The sequence below is a fragment of the Mustela nivalis genome (assembly GCF_964662115.1).
Source record: "Mustela nivalis genome assembly, chromosome: 14".
Classification (NCBI taxonomy): domain Eukaryota; kingdom Metazoa; phylum Chordata; class Mammalia; order Carnivora; family Mustelidae; genus Mustela; species Mustela nivalis.
Window position 1 is genome coordinate 60,565,634 of NC_139033.1, and position 13,879 is coordinate 60,579,512.

A 13,879-nucleotide genomic window follows, 5' to 3' on the forward strand; every position below is an offset into this window, starting at 1 on the left:
CACTATGGGTGGGAATGCAAACTAGTGCACTCAAACAGTATGCAGTTTCTTCAAAAAGTTAAAAATAGAACTACCCTAAGGTCAACAATTGTACTACTGGGATTACTAGGTTATTACTCAGCCATAAAAAAGAATGAAATCTTGCCATTTGCAACAATGTGGATGGACCTAGATGGACTTATGATAAGTGAAATAAGTCGGTCAAAGACAAATACCATGTGATGTCACTCATATGTAGAATTTAAGAAACAACAAAGGAACATAGGTGGGGAAAAAAAAACAAAGAGGCAAGCTAAGAAAAAGACTCATAACTATAGAAAACAAACTGATGGTTACTGGAGAGAAGGTGGGCAGGGGGGATGGAAAAAATGGTGATGGGTATTAAGGATGGCATTTGTGATGAGCCCTGGCTGTTGTATATAAGTGATGAGTTGCTAAATTCTACACCTGAAACTAATATTATGCTGTATGTTAACTACCTAACTAGAATTTAAATAAAAACTCGGGGGAAAAAAAAGAAAGAGAGTGCACACAAAAGCAAATAAAAAAATAATATAACAGAAATGAAAAATGTCTTTGCTGAGCTCACTAGCAGACTGGACACAGCTGAGGAAAGAGTCTCTGGGCTTTATACTTAAACCCAGTAGAGGTGAAAACACATCTACACAAAAACCTGCACATAAAGGTGGAGGGCAGCTTTATTCATAATTGCCAAAACTTAGAAGCAACCAAAATATCTTCTGGTAAATTAAGAGAAATTTTGGTATACCCAGACAGTGGAATATTATTTGGTAGTAAAAACTGAGCTACATGGGGGCTTAAGTGGGTACGAGAAGAATAAATGAAAGAAGATGGGATTGGGAGGGAGACAAACCATAAGTGACTCTTAATCTCACAAAACAAACTGAGGGTTGCTGGGGGGAGGGGGTTTGGGAGAAGGGGGTGGGGTTGTGGACATTGTGGAGGGTATGTGTTTTGGTGAGTGCTGTGAAGTGTGTAAACCTGGTGATTCACAGACCTGTACCCCTGGGGATAAAAATATATGTTTATAAAAAATAAAAAATTATATTAAAAAAAAACTGAGCTATCAAACCATGAAAAGAGATAGAGAGAACTTAAAAGCTATTGCTAAATGAAAGAAGCCAATCTGAAAAGACTCCATATTATATGATTCCAATTACATGCCCATCTGGGAAAGGCAAAATATGGAGGCAGTAAAAAAGTATCAGTAGTTGCCAGGAGTTCAGGGCTGGTGATAGAGAGGGGAAGAAATGAATAGGTGGAGCACAGTGAATTTTTAGGGCAGTGAAAATACTCTGTAAAATGCCACAATGATGGACAACATATATACACATTTGTTCAAACCCAATAAATGGACACCACCAAGAATGAATAATGGACTTTGGTCACCATGATGCATTAGTGTAGATGCACCAATAATAACAAATTCATTTCTTTGGTGAGAGATGTTGATAAGGAGGGAAGGTATGCATGAGTGTGGGCAGAGGGCACAAGGTATATCTTTGTACCTTCAACTTAATTTGCTATCAACCCAAACTCCTTAAAAAAATGTCTTAGAAGAGTAAATAATGTCCATAAGATCTTTCATATTTGATATTAAGAAAGCTTAGGATGCCTGGGTGGCTCATTTGTTTAAGCAACTGCCTAAAAATCAGGTCATGATCTGTCTCGGGATAGAGTCCCACATCAGGCTCCCAGCTCTGAGGGGAGTCTGTCTCCCTCTGACCTTCTCCTGTCTCAAGATCCCTCTCTCTCTCTCTTTCTCTCAAATAAATAAATAAAATCTTAAAAACAAAACAAAACAAATTGTTGATATTCTAGAAAGCATTATTTTTGAAAATGTATTTATGGAGATCATTGTACAAAGAATCACTAAGTTTTCTGCAGATTTTATTGGGTATATATTCATGGGTTACTAATTTGTCAAACAGAAGTATTACAGAACTGAAACTGAGGCAAGGCTACTAACTGATAAATTATAGAGTCTTCGTTATAACTGTTATTATGTATATGCTTTCTCTTTAAGCTTGGATTCTGACCCCACTTCTTCCTAACTATTCAATTACTATCATTCTAAGCACATTCAAATGCCAATCTGTTACAAGAAATCATCTCTTTCTTTGAGGTGTACATTTACTATCATTTCTCTGAACTCCTGAAAGATACTTATAGGCTGACATTACTGTCAATGAGCTGTTTTTCAGAAAGTAAATGAGTTTATCTGGTCCTAGCAACTTAAGAGTAAGTCAAGGAAAACCAGGTTACATCCCAATTAAAAAAATAAATAAATAAAAAGCAAAACAGCCAAAGTATTAAATGAAACTGATGTCTATAAAAAGTTGGGTTGAACTTCTAGGGCTCCAAGGTTCTGAGAAAGTAAAGGACTCCAAGTAAAACTCAGAGATATGAGAAAGGAATATTCTGAGAAAGAATAAGGCTTTCTCTTATTTTGATATAAAGTGGAATGCACTTTACCTCAGAATTAATTAATCAAATTTATGAACAAACAAACAAACCAGTAACAAGAATGACAATTACCCCTTTCTCAAATCTAAGAAGCATTTAGATAAAAAACATACTTGATATTTGTGCTGGTAGGTACAATCTTGTCTTGGTTCTGTTTGAGCTAAGAGTAGTTGAGTCTTCTTTTCCTTCTCTTTTTTTTGCCCCTCCCTTCATTCTATGGCTATGAAACATAGGTCTGAAAATTGTGCAGACTGCTTTTGCAAGTTTGGTATTATAGCAACTTAAAAGTGAATTCACTTTTACATGAATTGTGTTTTCTAACAAACTTTTCTTGAATGTCACAGCAATAGCATGCACACAAATTATAATTAAGACAATATTATTGTCCCCCATTACAAAAAACATATTTAGGATCCAAATATCCTTAATGGCATACAAAGCCCATTTTAAAAGAAAGGCTGTCTAAAGTTGTTTTCCTTTTTAAAAGGGAACAGCATAATGTTCTTAAGTGATAACATCTCTTAAAATATGACTCAGATGATAAAAAACTGCTATATACTTATCTTTTGAGAAACATCACTTAGCAACATTGTGAATAAACACTGTGAGGCCAGCAATATGGATAAACTTACTGATAAATACAGAGAATTCTATTTTAATGTTCACATAAAACTCACTTATACTTTCTCCCACTAATTTTATAAACCAACATTTCTGTCAACCTTTGGTTCTAGTGTCTTGTATTCTATGAGTTATATTTCATGTCTCTAAAATACTAATTTTTATCTGAGACCTCAACCATTAGGGAAAAGAAACATTTGAGGACTATTGTTTGAAAGGTAGCTTCTTATAGTACATGCTGTATTAGCAATTCAGAAAAGGCTCTGAATTAAAAAAAAAAAAAAATACACACACAAACACACACACACATATACACTAAAGGAAAGTAAGTTGAAGGAAATGGGAAATGTTGAGCAATAAGTGCACCTGGGAGAGAAGAGCTGTCAACCTAAAATGAAAAATAATAATAATTAGAGCAAAATAAGAATTAGCAGCATTTGCAATGTTCCATGGCTTATTTTTGAGGTTGTACTTTGAGAACATAAATACAAGTGACTGATCACTCCTTTGCTTATAGGTATATAACCTACTAGATTTAATTACTATAATTATTTATTATGATCTTCTTTAGAAAAGGCCACTAAATACTGACACACATCTAGTTCCTTGGGAGGACAGTGTATATTTTTGTGTATTTCACACAGCACTTCCTAGCTCTTAAAATGCCCCCTATTAAGTATTTTTTCAGTACTGATACTGTTTCTATGCTAACTAACCACATAACAAGTCTGGGTTTTTTTTTTTTTTTTTTTTTTTAGGTTAAAAAAAAAAAAACTTTCTTACATAATTGCCATGTTATCACAATTAGAATTATAGTCAAAGATGTAAAACCAAGCGAGGACTATTGGAATATTGGAATACATATGAATATACAGAAATACATAAAAAACATTATTCCATGGTATCCAATAGATACAGGGACACACTGACCAAATAAGCTAAAGTAAGAAAAAAATGTATGAAAGTCTAATGGATAATTAATTCTTCTGAATCCACTTATAAGGGTAAACTAGAGAATATGTGTTGTTTTGTGCATCTGAAAAAAGTTAGGTAAACAAAAAACCTGTAATTATTAGCAGCCAAACTGTTCCACACATAGCACGATGATTTGTCTGAATTCTTCTAATTAATTCTCTCAGAGCACAGCCAGTACATCTTTAAGTCTCTGTTCTTAAGAGTCACAGCTGACTAAGAATAGGCACATCCATTTCCCCAACAGTGTAAAGTGGGCCTTATGACCTCTACTTCCTCCTTCCCTTCTACGATGCTATTAGCAGGTTCTGTGCAACAGCCAAAGGCCTGTTAAAAGGCAGAAATGTGATTTTGATCTTTTTAGTTTTTCACTAAATTACAGAATCAGTTCTCTGGTTGTCAGTTGCTGACAATTTTATAACAGTTTATTTTTCAGTACCTCTCTGAAAAACACCAATTTATGGTTTAAGGTGCTCATTTATATCAAGACAGAATCCTCAGTGGTTAGATGGGTCATTCTTACAAATATTTGGTTTGCAAGTGACCTTCATGCTTGGAATTTTTTTCTTCACAAGAGAAAAATTAAATATGACTCAATGCATTTTTAATATTTTTAATAAAATCAGATAGAGTTTTAAAGAATTCAACTTCTATCCTTAGGGAAGGACTATATCTCTTAAATGTTATTTAACCAAGATCTTAAAGGAATGAAAGCTGTAAAGTTGAGCTATCTATACTTAAGATATTATAGCTTATTTTATATATTATATATTATATCTATATACATATACTATATGACATTTTATTTTCCTTCTTGTCAAAAACATATAGTCTATTTCCAAAAACTGTCTGTACATGCATATATCATATATAATATATATACACACACAGACTTCATTTCTTGATATTTAAACTTTATATTTTTTATAATTCTATCACCTGTAGTCTAAGTTCAAGGAGCATTTGTTGAATATCAATTATACAGACCCTGTTTAAGGTCTTACTTTAAAGGGATATTATTTGGTCTTCGATGGGCATCCAATATAGTGGGTGAGAAAACATTATATAATTTTTTTTAAAAGAAAGGGTAAATTCATTAAGTTGTGGGAAATGTTATGTTGTGTATATATCTTAGGTGCTTCAGGATAACTGGAAGGAATCATTATTCTAGCCATTATTGTTCAGGGAAGATTGTTGTGGTGAAAATTAGTTGACAGTTAATAAAAAACTGATGGGAATTAACCAGATGAAGACAGAGATTTTCTTCAATCAAAGGATCATTGTGAATAAGCACGAGCCTATAAAATAGCATGGTATGTGCTGGGAACTACAGTTTAAAGTGCAGGACATAGAGGGGCAAATGTTGAATTAGAAGTAGTTCAAGGTCACTTCATCAAGGGCCTTAATGCCGGACAATGAGATTAAACATTTCCCTTTAGTGGCTACAGAGAAACTGAGAATTTTTAAACAAGGGGGTAATACAGTCATGTTTTAAAACAAACCGTAAGAGACTCTTAATTTCACAAAACAAACTGAGGGTTGCTGTGGGAAGGTGGGTAGGGAGAGGGTATTTGGGTTATGGACATTGGGGAGAGTATGTGCTATGGTGAGTGCTGTGAAGTGTGTAAGCCTAATGATTCACAGACCTGTATCCCTAGGGCAAATAATACATTGTATGTTCATAAAAATAATTAAAAAAAAAAAAAAAAAAAAAAAAAAGAATGATGAATCTGACTGCAACATGGAAGATCATTTTAAGAATCACAAGACTGAATAAAGGGAGACTATTTAAAAATAGATTAAAGACATTGAGACAATAGATAAATAGGGGTTGAATGAAGTGGTGATATAAACAAGGATAGAATACTGGAGTAGACTCAAGCCATATTCAGAAGGAAAATTCTGTATGACTAGGTAAAAAAAAAAAAATCAAGTAAAGGGTGAATAAAAAATAGAAATTTAGACTGATTATTGGGTTTCTGATGTTCATAACTGGATACATGGTAGATGCCCAGAATTATGGCAGGGAGGATGGGAATAATGATCTTATGGAAAGGAAGTTAAATTCAGATGTGGACAATAAGAATGCAAGTTTTCAGCTCTAGTTTTAAGTTGGAGCAAATGTATTCAACTAAATGAGCTTCAAGAATTAAGAGATATCCTCATGCTAAAAAGGAAAAATATATATATATATATATATAAAGTCATTGTTAAATTCTCTTACATAATTATTTCCCAAAGAAAGGATTTCTTCATTTATCTATATATGTTTTCTATTTTTTTTCCTGAAAAGTTGACAGTGGTAAGTCAATGATTATCTATACTAAATTTGATTAATGATTTTTTTTTTTAAGTCAGGAGTCCTTATTTAACTTTTTTCTTCAGTACTCTCTATCCCCCATGTGGGGCTCAAAGTCACAACCTCAAGATCAAGAATTGCATGTTCTACCAGCTGAGCCAGACATGCTCCCCTAATGATGCTTTTCTTTAAGACTTCCCTATCCTTTCCCTTCTTTAGTATTAATAATTTGTATTGCCGATTTTTAGTGATAAAACTAAATCATCAGACAATCTCTGAGTTCCTACTGGTATCTGTCTTCTCTATCATGTTTTGAAATCTTGTTCTAGTAAATTAATTATAGTAAATTAACAAGATTTGCCATAAACCAATTGGGTGATTACATTCTAAAAAAATAGATATAACATAGCTATGTTAAGTACTTATACTGAATATAAATTCTCAAGGAATCATCTGACATTATAATATGCTACAGTGATCATTCTGTCATGGTATCTGTCCATGGTAATTCTTAATATTGAGTCTCTAGTAAAGGTTAATCATCATTAACAAATTATTTTTTAACAGTGTATTCTGTCCACTTCAATTATAGCCACTGATGGATGAGTTTAGAGAATTCAAAGATGAGTAAGCTATTATTGAAGAGACAATATAAATGAATTATGTTTAAAGAAAACAGATTCTGAAGCTGGACTACTGGATTTAAATCACCAAATCTGCTATTCACTGGTTTTATGACTCATATAAGTTATTTAACTCTTTGCCCTAGTTTTCTCTGTTGCCTCACTTTGGCACATAACATGTGCTATGTAAAAATTTCATAAATGCCTAAAAGAGCTTACAATATGGCATAGAAAATAAAACAACTACAAAATTATTTACAGTTATAATTAACAAGCTACAAATCAACAAAGATTATTAAATACATAGAAAAATGGGGATTTAATCCTGTGTCATGCTTTCTGCCTACACATAGTAGACATGTGATGTAGACTGGATATCAAGACAAAAGATTTAACTTGGTTTTTAATCATTGCATCTAAACACTGTCAGACTGTTGACAAATCAATCATTATGTTCTTTTTTGTAAAGTGGGAATAATATAAGTTCTACTTCATACTTTAATATTTATGCATTTTTACATCAAATGTTACATATTTATACTTAAACATTATAAAATGCATTTTTTTTAATTTTTTATTTTTTATAAACATATATTTTTATCCCCAGGGGTACAGGTCTGTGAATCACCAGGTTTACACACTTCACAGCACTCACCAAAGCACATACCCTCCCCAATGTTATAAAATGCATTTTATTGATGATAAAATTTATATATTTTCTCATGTACTTACATAGTTACTATATAATATATAGGGTTACTACATAGCTGAATATATCTCTGAATAAAGAGGGATCCATAAGGGTTATAAATTACTTCCCCAAGGTTACACTCTCTTAAATAGCATATTTGAAAGTCAATCTTATCTGATTTCACATTCAGTGGCTTTCTATGCATTGAGTGTCTGACCCAAATGAGATCTTCATAATAAACTGTTTACAACTATAAATTACTATGATAGAAGAGGTGTAATTATAGGTCTACCTTTAAGAATGGATAGGATTTTATCAAAGCAGTTAGATAATTTATTCTGATATAGAAAAGAAGAGGAAATATACAGCAAGGTGCCTCATAAAATATTCTGGAAAAACAAATTTAGTTTTGATAAAGGTACCATGATATTATAAATCTGACTTACATTGGGAGGGTATAATACAGTATTTGACCTGGAAAACTCATTCATGTCCCACCCTTAACTTTGAAGTTCTGAAGACAAATACATGAACAGAACAATTAATCAAAAAGATAAGCAAAGCAGTAATTTTTTTTTTCCTAAGAAATTACACACAAGACACAATACAGAACTAGGTGGGCTAAGATGGATTACGTTGAGCCACCTCTAAACCTTCATCCTAAACCCCAAATTAAATCATGCACTCCAACCCAACACAGTTTCACAGCAAAGAATCATTATGGCATAGTTTGGTTCCTTGCCAGTTTGTGTATGCTTAGCATGTCTTGAGGTAGCTCTCAAGTGAACTGTCTGCATTACTATTTTACCAACCCTATCAAAAGGGGGAAAAAATCCCTCATGCCTGCAAATTTACATCATTTAAAATTTTTACATGTGAGAACGTGTTACCAACTCAGTACCCAAGCAGGATACAAAAATGAATTACTATCTTGAAGTGATTTAAATAGAAAAAAATATTTAAAGATATGAAATGGATAATAACTTGAAAGGAAAAAGTACAGAAAGAATATGGTGAATAAATAAATCAGGAGGAAGGATAAGAATACATGGCATATACACAGGGAGATATATAAAGAAATAGTTTTAACTCATCTTTGAGGGGATTAGTAACAACTGAGGGGGAAGGCCCTACATCTATTAATCTAGATGTATCTGAGTTCCTCCTTTCTTTACCTCTCTACCAAGCCACACACACTGCTACCAACACTGCTTATTGTGTTAATTTAGCCTTAAAAACCAAGTCAGTTATTTTGTAATTTGGCTTCTACCAAGTGGAAGTCTTAATTTGCCCTTGGATGCCAACTAAATGTCTAGTACAGCAAAGATTTGAAAAGCAACATTTTTAGTTCCTTTTTAATAAGCCCACATCCACTTTCCATTCTGATAGTGATCAAGGATCAGTTCAAGAAAAACAAACAGCCTTGGAGAAAGTTGACCTTTGTGAGGCCTAGAGAAGTAAGCAGGAGATTAATCTGGCCATTTCTAGCTTCTAGCCTATCCTCTGACAGAAAAGGGCCATTTCTGTTGTTTCAGAACTTTAAGCCCCTTTACTTATCATTGTGAACACAAAAAACCAAATAATATTCCATGGCCTGTTGCTGAGCTATTCTTAGAGGAAAAGTAAAGGTTATATGATCTTTGGTTGCCTTCACAGCCTGACATTAGGAGAGGTAATTCTGCATCTATTTAGAAATGTAAACAAGTATTATGTGTATGTAAAAACAAGTATTTAACTCTCCATCTTTAAATTTCTCATGGCAACATTTGAAGAACATAAATATAGGGTACCATTCCATGTCAAGTCTGAGGAAAAGTAAAGAGGAATCAACAATATTCCGTTGCTGAGAGACTAAATTCATACAACACATTTGGAAGAAAAGTATAGAGTGCCAAATTGTTTTGTTAGCAGGGCCTTCTCACTCACTGTCCCCTTCGCTTAAAATATTTTCTCTTTTGTCTCTTTGTAAGACTGATTCCTTTGATCCATAAGGACACAGCTGAAATCTTAGTAGAAGTTCCTGAAATAATCCTTTTTAGTATCTCCAGCCCCTCAATAACATTTCAAATTACTAAGACCCCAAATAATCTAAGGCCTTAAATCTAAAGCCAAACTGAATGACCTAATTATAACAAGGCACTTTGAATTTGGGCACCAAAACTGTAGGTTAAAGTTGAAAAAAGAAGATATAATTAGGAATATATTTGTAGAGGATTGCTAAGGTACTTGGGCTTAGCCAGCCTAGCCCCTGAATGTCTAGCCATGCTTAATGGCCATTAAAATGAGTCTAACCAAGTAATCTGAAAGACCCAATCAACATCTATCTAAAACAGCCTTAGATAACAGAGTATTTACTTGGTAGTGCCAAAATTGTTATAAACTCAGGAAATTTAGAGAAGTAATTTTTCTTCCGAATGGACAAATAACAAGCCAGTTTTCTTGAGGATGCCAAGGCTATCAAAATAATTTCAATTCCCTTCATTACTATACCTTGAATAGGGTAATTAGGGACACTAAAAATTTAACTTCTCTTTTTGCTATGCTTTCTACCCTTTCTTCCTTGTATGATTTTGAGAATAACTGAGGTTATTCATATCTTATTATATCTTATTCATAAATCCTTTGCATGAAGTCTGTTTATAAAGATTTGGTCATTGGGAGAGAAATGAGGGGGAATACTCTTACTAACCTTATTTCTAGGAATAGAAATTTAATCTGTAATGAGAGAAACTGCCTTGATGATTCTCATTGTAGCTATTATGTAACACCTTATAATTCTTTTAACACCTTATAATTTCTTTTCATTTATTAGATATGCTTATTGGTTTGATGACACATGTTTAATTCTTTCTACAACCAGACAGTGGGTCTCTATATTCATGTTTCTTTTGTTCTCTTATATATTCATTTCCTAAAATACTACCTGGAATATGTCAAAGGAGCTAAATATATGTATGAAATGAATGAATTAAGGAATAAATAATCAATGCCCCCAGAAGAATATATCAATTTGTTTCAGAAACACAAAGGATGTTGACAAGGCCTAGCTTTAATATCATGAGATGGGAAGAAATCTCAGTTGTACTGGGTCTTACCATGATATTAATTTCTAGCTGCACTTGCTAAGGATAGCATAATGTAGAAAGTAACACTACTGTAACTTTTAATGACTATATTCATCCCTCTTAATAAATAGGGTACTGTCCTGAAGCACCTGGGTAATAGTCAGTTAAGCATCAGACTCTTGGTTGTGGCTCAGGTCGTGGTCTCAGTGTCATGAGATTGAGCCCTGGGATGGGCTCTGTCTCTGTGCAAAGTAGGCTTAGGCTAACCACCCCCATGCTTGTTCTCTCTCTCTCTCTCTCTCAAATAAATAAATCTTTAAAACAAACAAACAAACAAACAAAAAAATCAGGGTACTGTCCTAACATGTCGTAACAATATACATGGAGAAGTTCATTATAGGCAAAATATTTAAGGCTTTAAATTTTCACCAGGCTGCATCTAGCTCAAACTGTGAAAAAAGTGTATCAATGGCAACAAGCAGACTTTCCCCTTCTCATTTTTTTTTTTTCTGAGCCAGAAAAATTTGAATAGCAATGACTCAATCTTTGAAAAGCATCCATGTCAACAATCAATACTGAATAAACACAGCCTTCTCTTAGTAAGTATGAACAAACAGAATGATCACCAGAAATATATAAGACTTAGAAGCACTAAATAAAGTAAGTGAACTGATAATACTAAGCAAATATTCCTATGTGGTTTAAACATAATAAAGTTATGGAATAAATATAAAATATAGTTTAATAAGATTTGCAAAGAAATGCAAATACAAACCAGAATATGCACTATGGAGCAAAAATATAGAAGTATTTGTCTAAGAGTTCCCCGTTCTTATTTTTCTGGGAATTGTTTTTCTTTTGCCCTTCTATTATGGGAAGAGAGAAAAATCTGTTATTATCTTACAAATACTGACATACCCCCAAATCCCAATCTAGCTCTTCATCCTTGCCTCACTGATAGGTACTGCTATTGCTGACAGACACTTTGTTCAAACAGGTTAAGGCTTCACTCTAGAGAACCCAGCCCATAGGTGCACACTTGGTAAGACAGTGCTATGTAGGAATTGTAAAAAATAACAGCTATCTTTTCCAATGGGCAAACACAGTGTTACTGTGTATAAATAGGCAAGCAAGGTAAATGGAGTTCATTCCTTTTAGGCCTACACAATTTTATCTAGTGCTGTTGCCTTCTGGCCACAGTTGACTGAACTCATACTGAAACTTGACCCAAGGCAGACCACCAAGAGTCTGATTTTAGTGTATTGGTCTTAGAAAAAAAGATGGTGTTTCATTTCAAAAACAAGATGTGAAAAATCAGAATAAAAACAGCTCTGAAAGATGTTGCATATTTGAAAGATAAATTTGTATAATATGAGGTAATTTTTTATAGAAATTATTTTAATTATTAAGAAAATTATGTAGAGAAAAGTGACTTAGTAATATAAAAATGTTATCTTTCACCCTTGTCTCATTGTCATCATTATTATCATGATATGAATCTATATACCCAATGTAATCCAGCAACTTATCTCCCTTACAAAAGAAGAGGAATAAATATTAGCAGTCTGACTTAAAGAATACAATACATTCAAACAACATCTTTTTCAGGAAACTAACCACCTGTAGTTTAATACTCAATTGATTATAATCATAAATCAATTAAAAAATCATATCAGCAGTTGCACAAAATATAACTGATAATTTCAAACACTTATCCAATATATATATATATATATATATATATATATATATATATATATATATACATAACAAAGCCCTCAGCATATGGAAGAAAAAGACAGACATTTTATCTTTCAATATTTTTTTGTACTCCATTAAAAAAAAATGTCCAAGCTTTCATACTGCACCATGGGTTTTGGGAACGGAGCAGGGAGAACGCAGATAAACTGGTTTAGAGTTAGACTAATGAACTGGATACCTGTGGCTGAAATTCACACTTACTGAGAAGATGACCAGGGTTGGCAAGTAGGAGTTGCACGGAACCAAATCAAGTAGCACATTTTAAAATTGGGGAAAGAAAAACAAAATAAATTCAAAGAAAGTGGACAGAATACAATAAGGATAAAAACTCAAATTAATTAAAAAGACATAGAAACAACCAAGCAAAAAGGCGCTTTAAATAACCCAAAAGAATTCTTAAAGTTTTCAGACTGATGAAGAAAGAAGTTTCAGTGAAAATGAGGGAAACAAAGAATGAAACAGGGGATATAAAACTAGAGCAAACCTGTACTAAATAATAGATGACTAGTATTCAACATAACTTTGATAAAATTGAAAATGTCCTTAGAAATAAAAATAGACTGAAACATAAATGGATCAAAATTATAGCATAGGAATGTCCAGCTCTCATCCCCCCTCCAGAAACATAAATTCGAACAACTGTGCATAAAAATACCTTCCTAGGAGCCAACGATTCCAGGTGAGGGACTGCAGTACCTGGGAGAAGAGGAGAAATAACAAAGGGCACCCTGAGGAGGGAAGGAAAGAAAGATTCACACCCCCTCATCGCTTTGTCAAAACCTGGCAGCCCCATGCACTCAAGGGAGGGCAGTGAAGTGATGACTGCGTGCGGACCCCAAAGCCGGTCACCCCATTCCCAGGCCCTAGCTGTCTGCCACCTACGAGCCCCTACTCACCTCAGTGCCTCCAGCAGCTCCCGCAGAGTGGAGATCATATGAGGGAGATCATATGATAGTTGTCTTTCTCCGCTTGACTTATTTCGCTAAGCATGATACGCTCTAGTTTCATCCATGTTGTTGCAAATGGCAAGATTTCATTTCTTTTGATGGCTGCATAGTATTCCATTGTGTATATATACCACATCTTCTTGATCCATTCATCTATTGATGGACATCTAGGTTCTTTCCATAGTTTGGCTATTGTGGACATAGACAACTATCATATGATCTCCCTCATATGAGGAAGTGGTGATGCAACATGGGGGCTTAAGTGGGTAGGAGAAGAATCAATGAAACAAGATGGGATTGGGAGGGAGTTAAACCATAAGTGACTCTTAATCTCACAAAACAAACTGAGGGTTGCTGGGGGGAGGGGGTTTGGGAGAAGGGGGTGGGATTATGGACATTGGGGAGGGTATGTG

General features: G+C 33.8%; 1 long non-coding RNA gene across 1 annotated transcript in view; it reads right to left on the reverse strand.

Annotated features, from left to right (window-relative positions):
* The window catches only part of LOC309848149, a 292,070-nt gene extending 278,853 nt beyond the window's left edge, over positions 1-13,217 (reverse strand). Inside the window, exon 1 of the long non-coding RNA XR_014302857.1 lies at positions 13,175-13,217. This is a non-coding gene — a long non-coding RNA (uncharacterized lncRNA). The remainder of the gene's footprint in view (positions 1-13,174) is intronic.
* Positions 13,218-13,879: the final 662 nt, after the last annotated feature.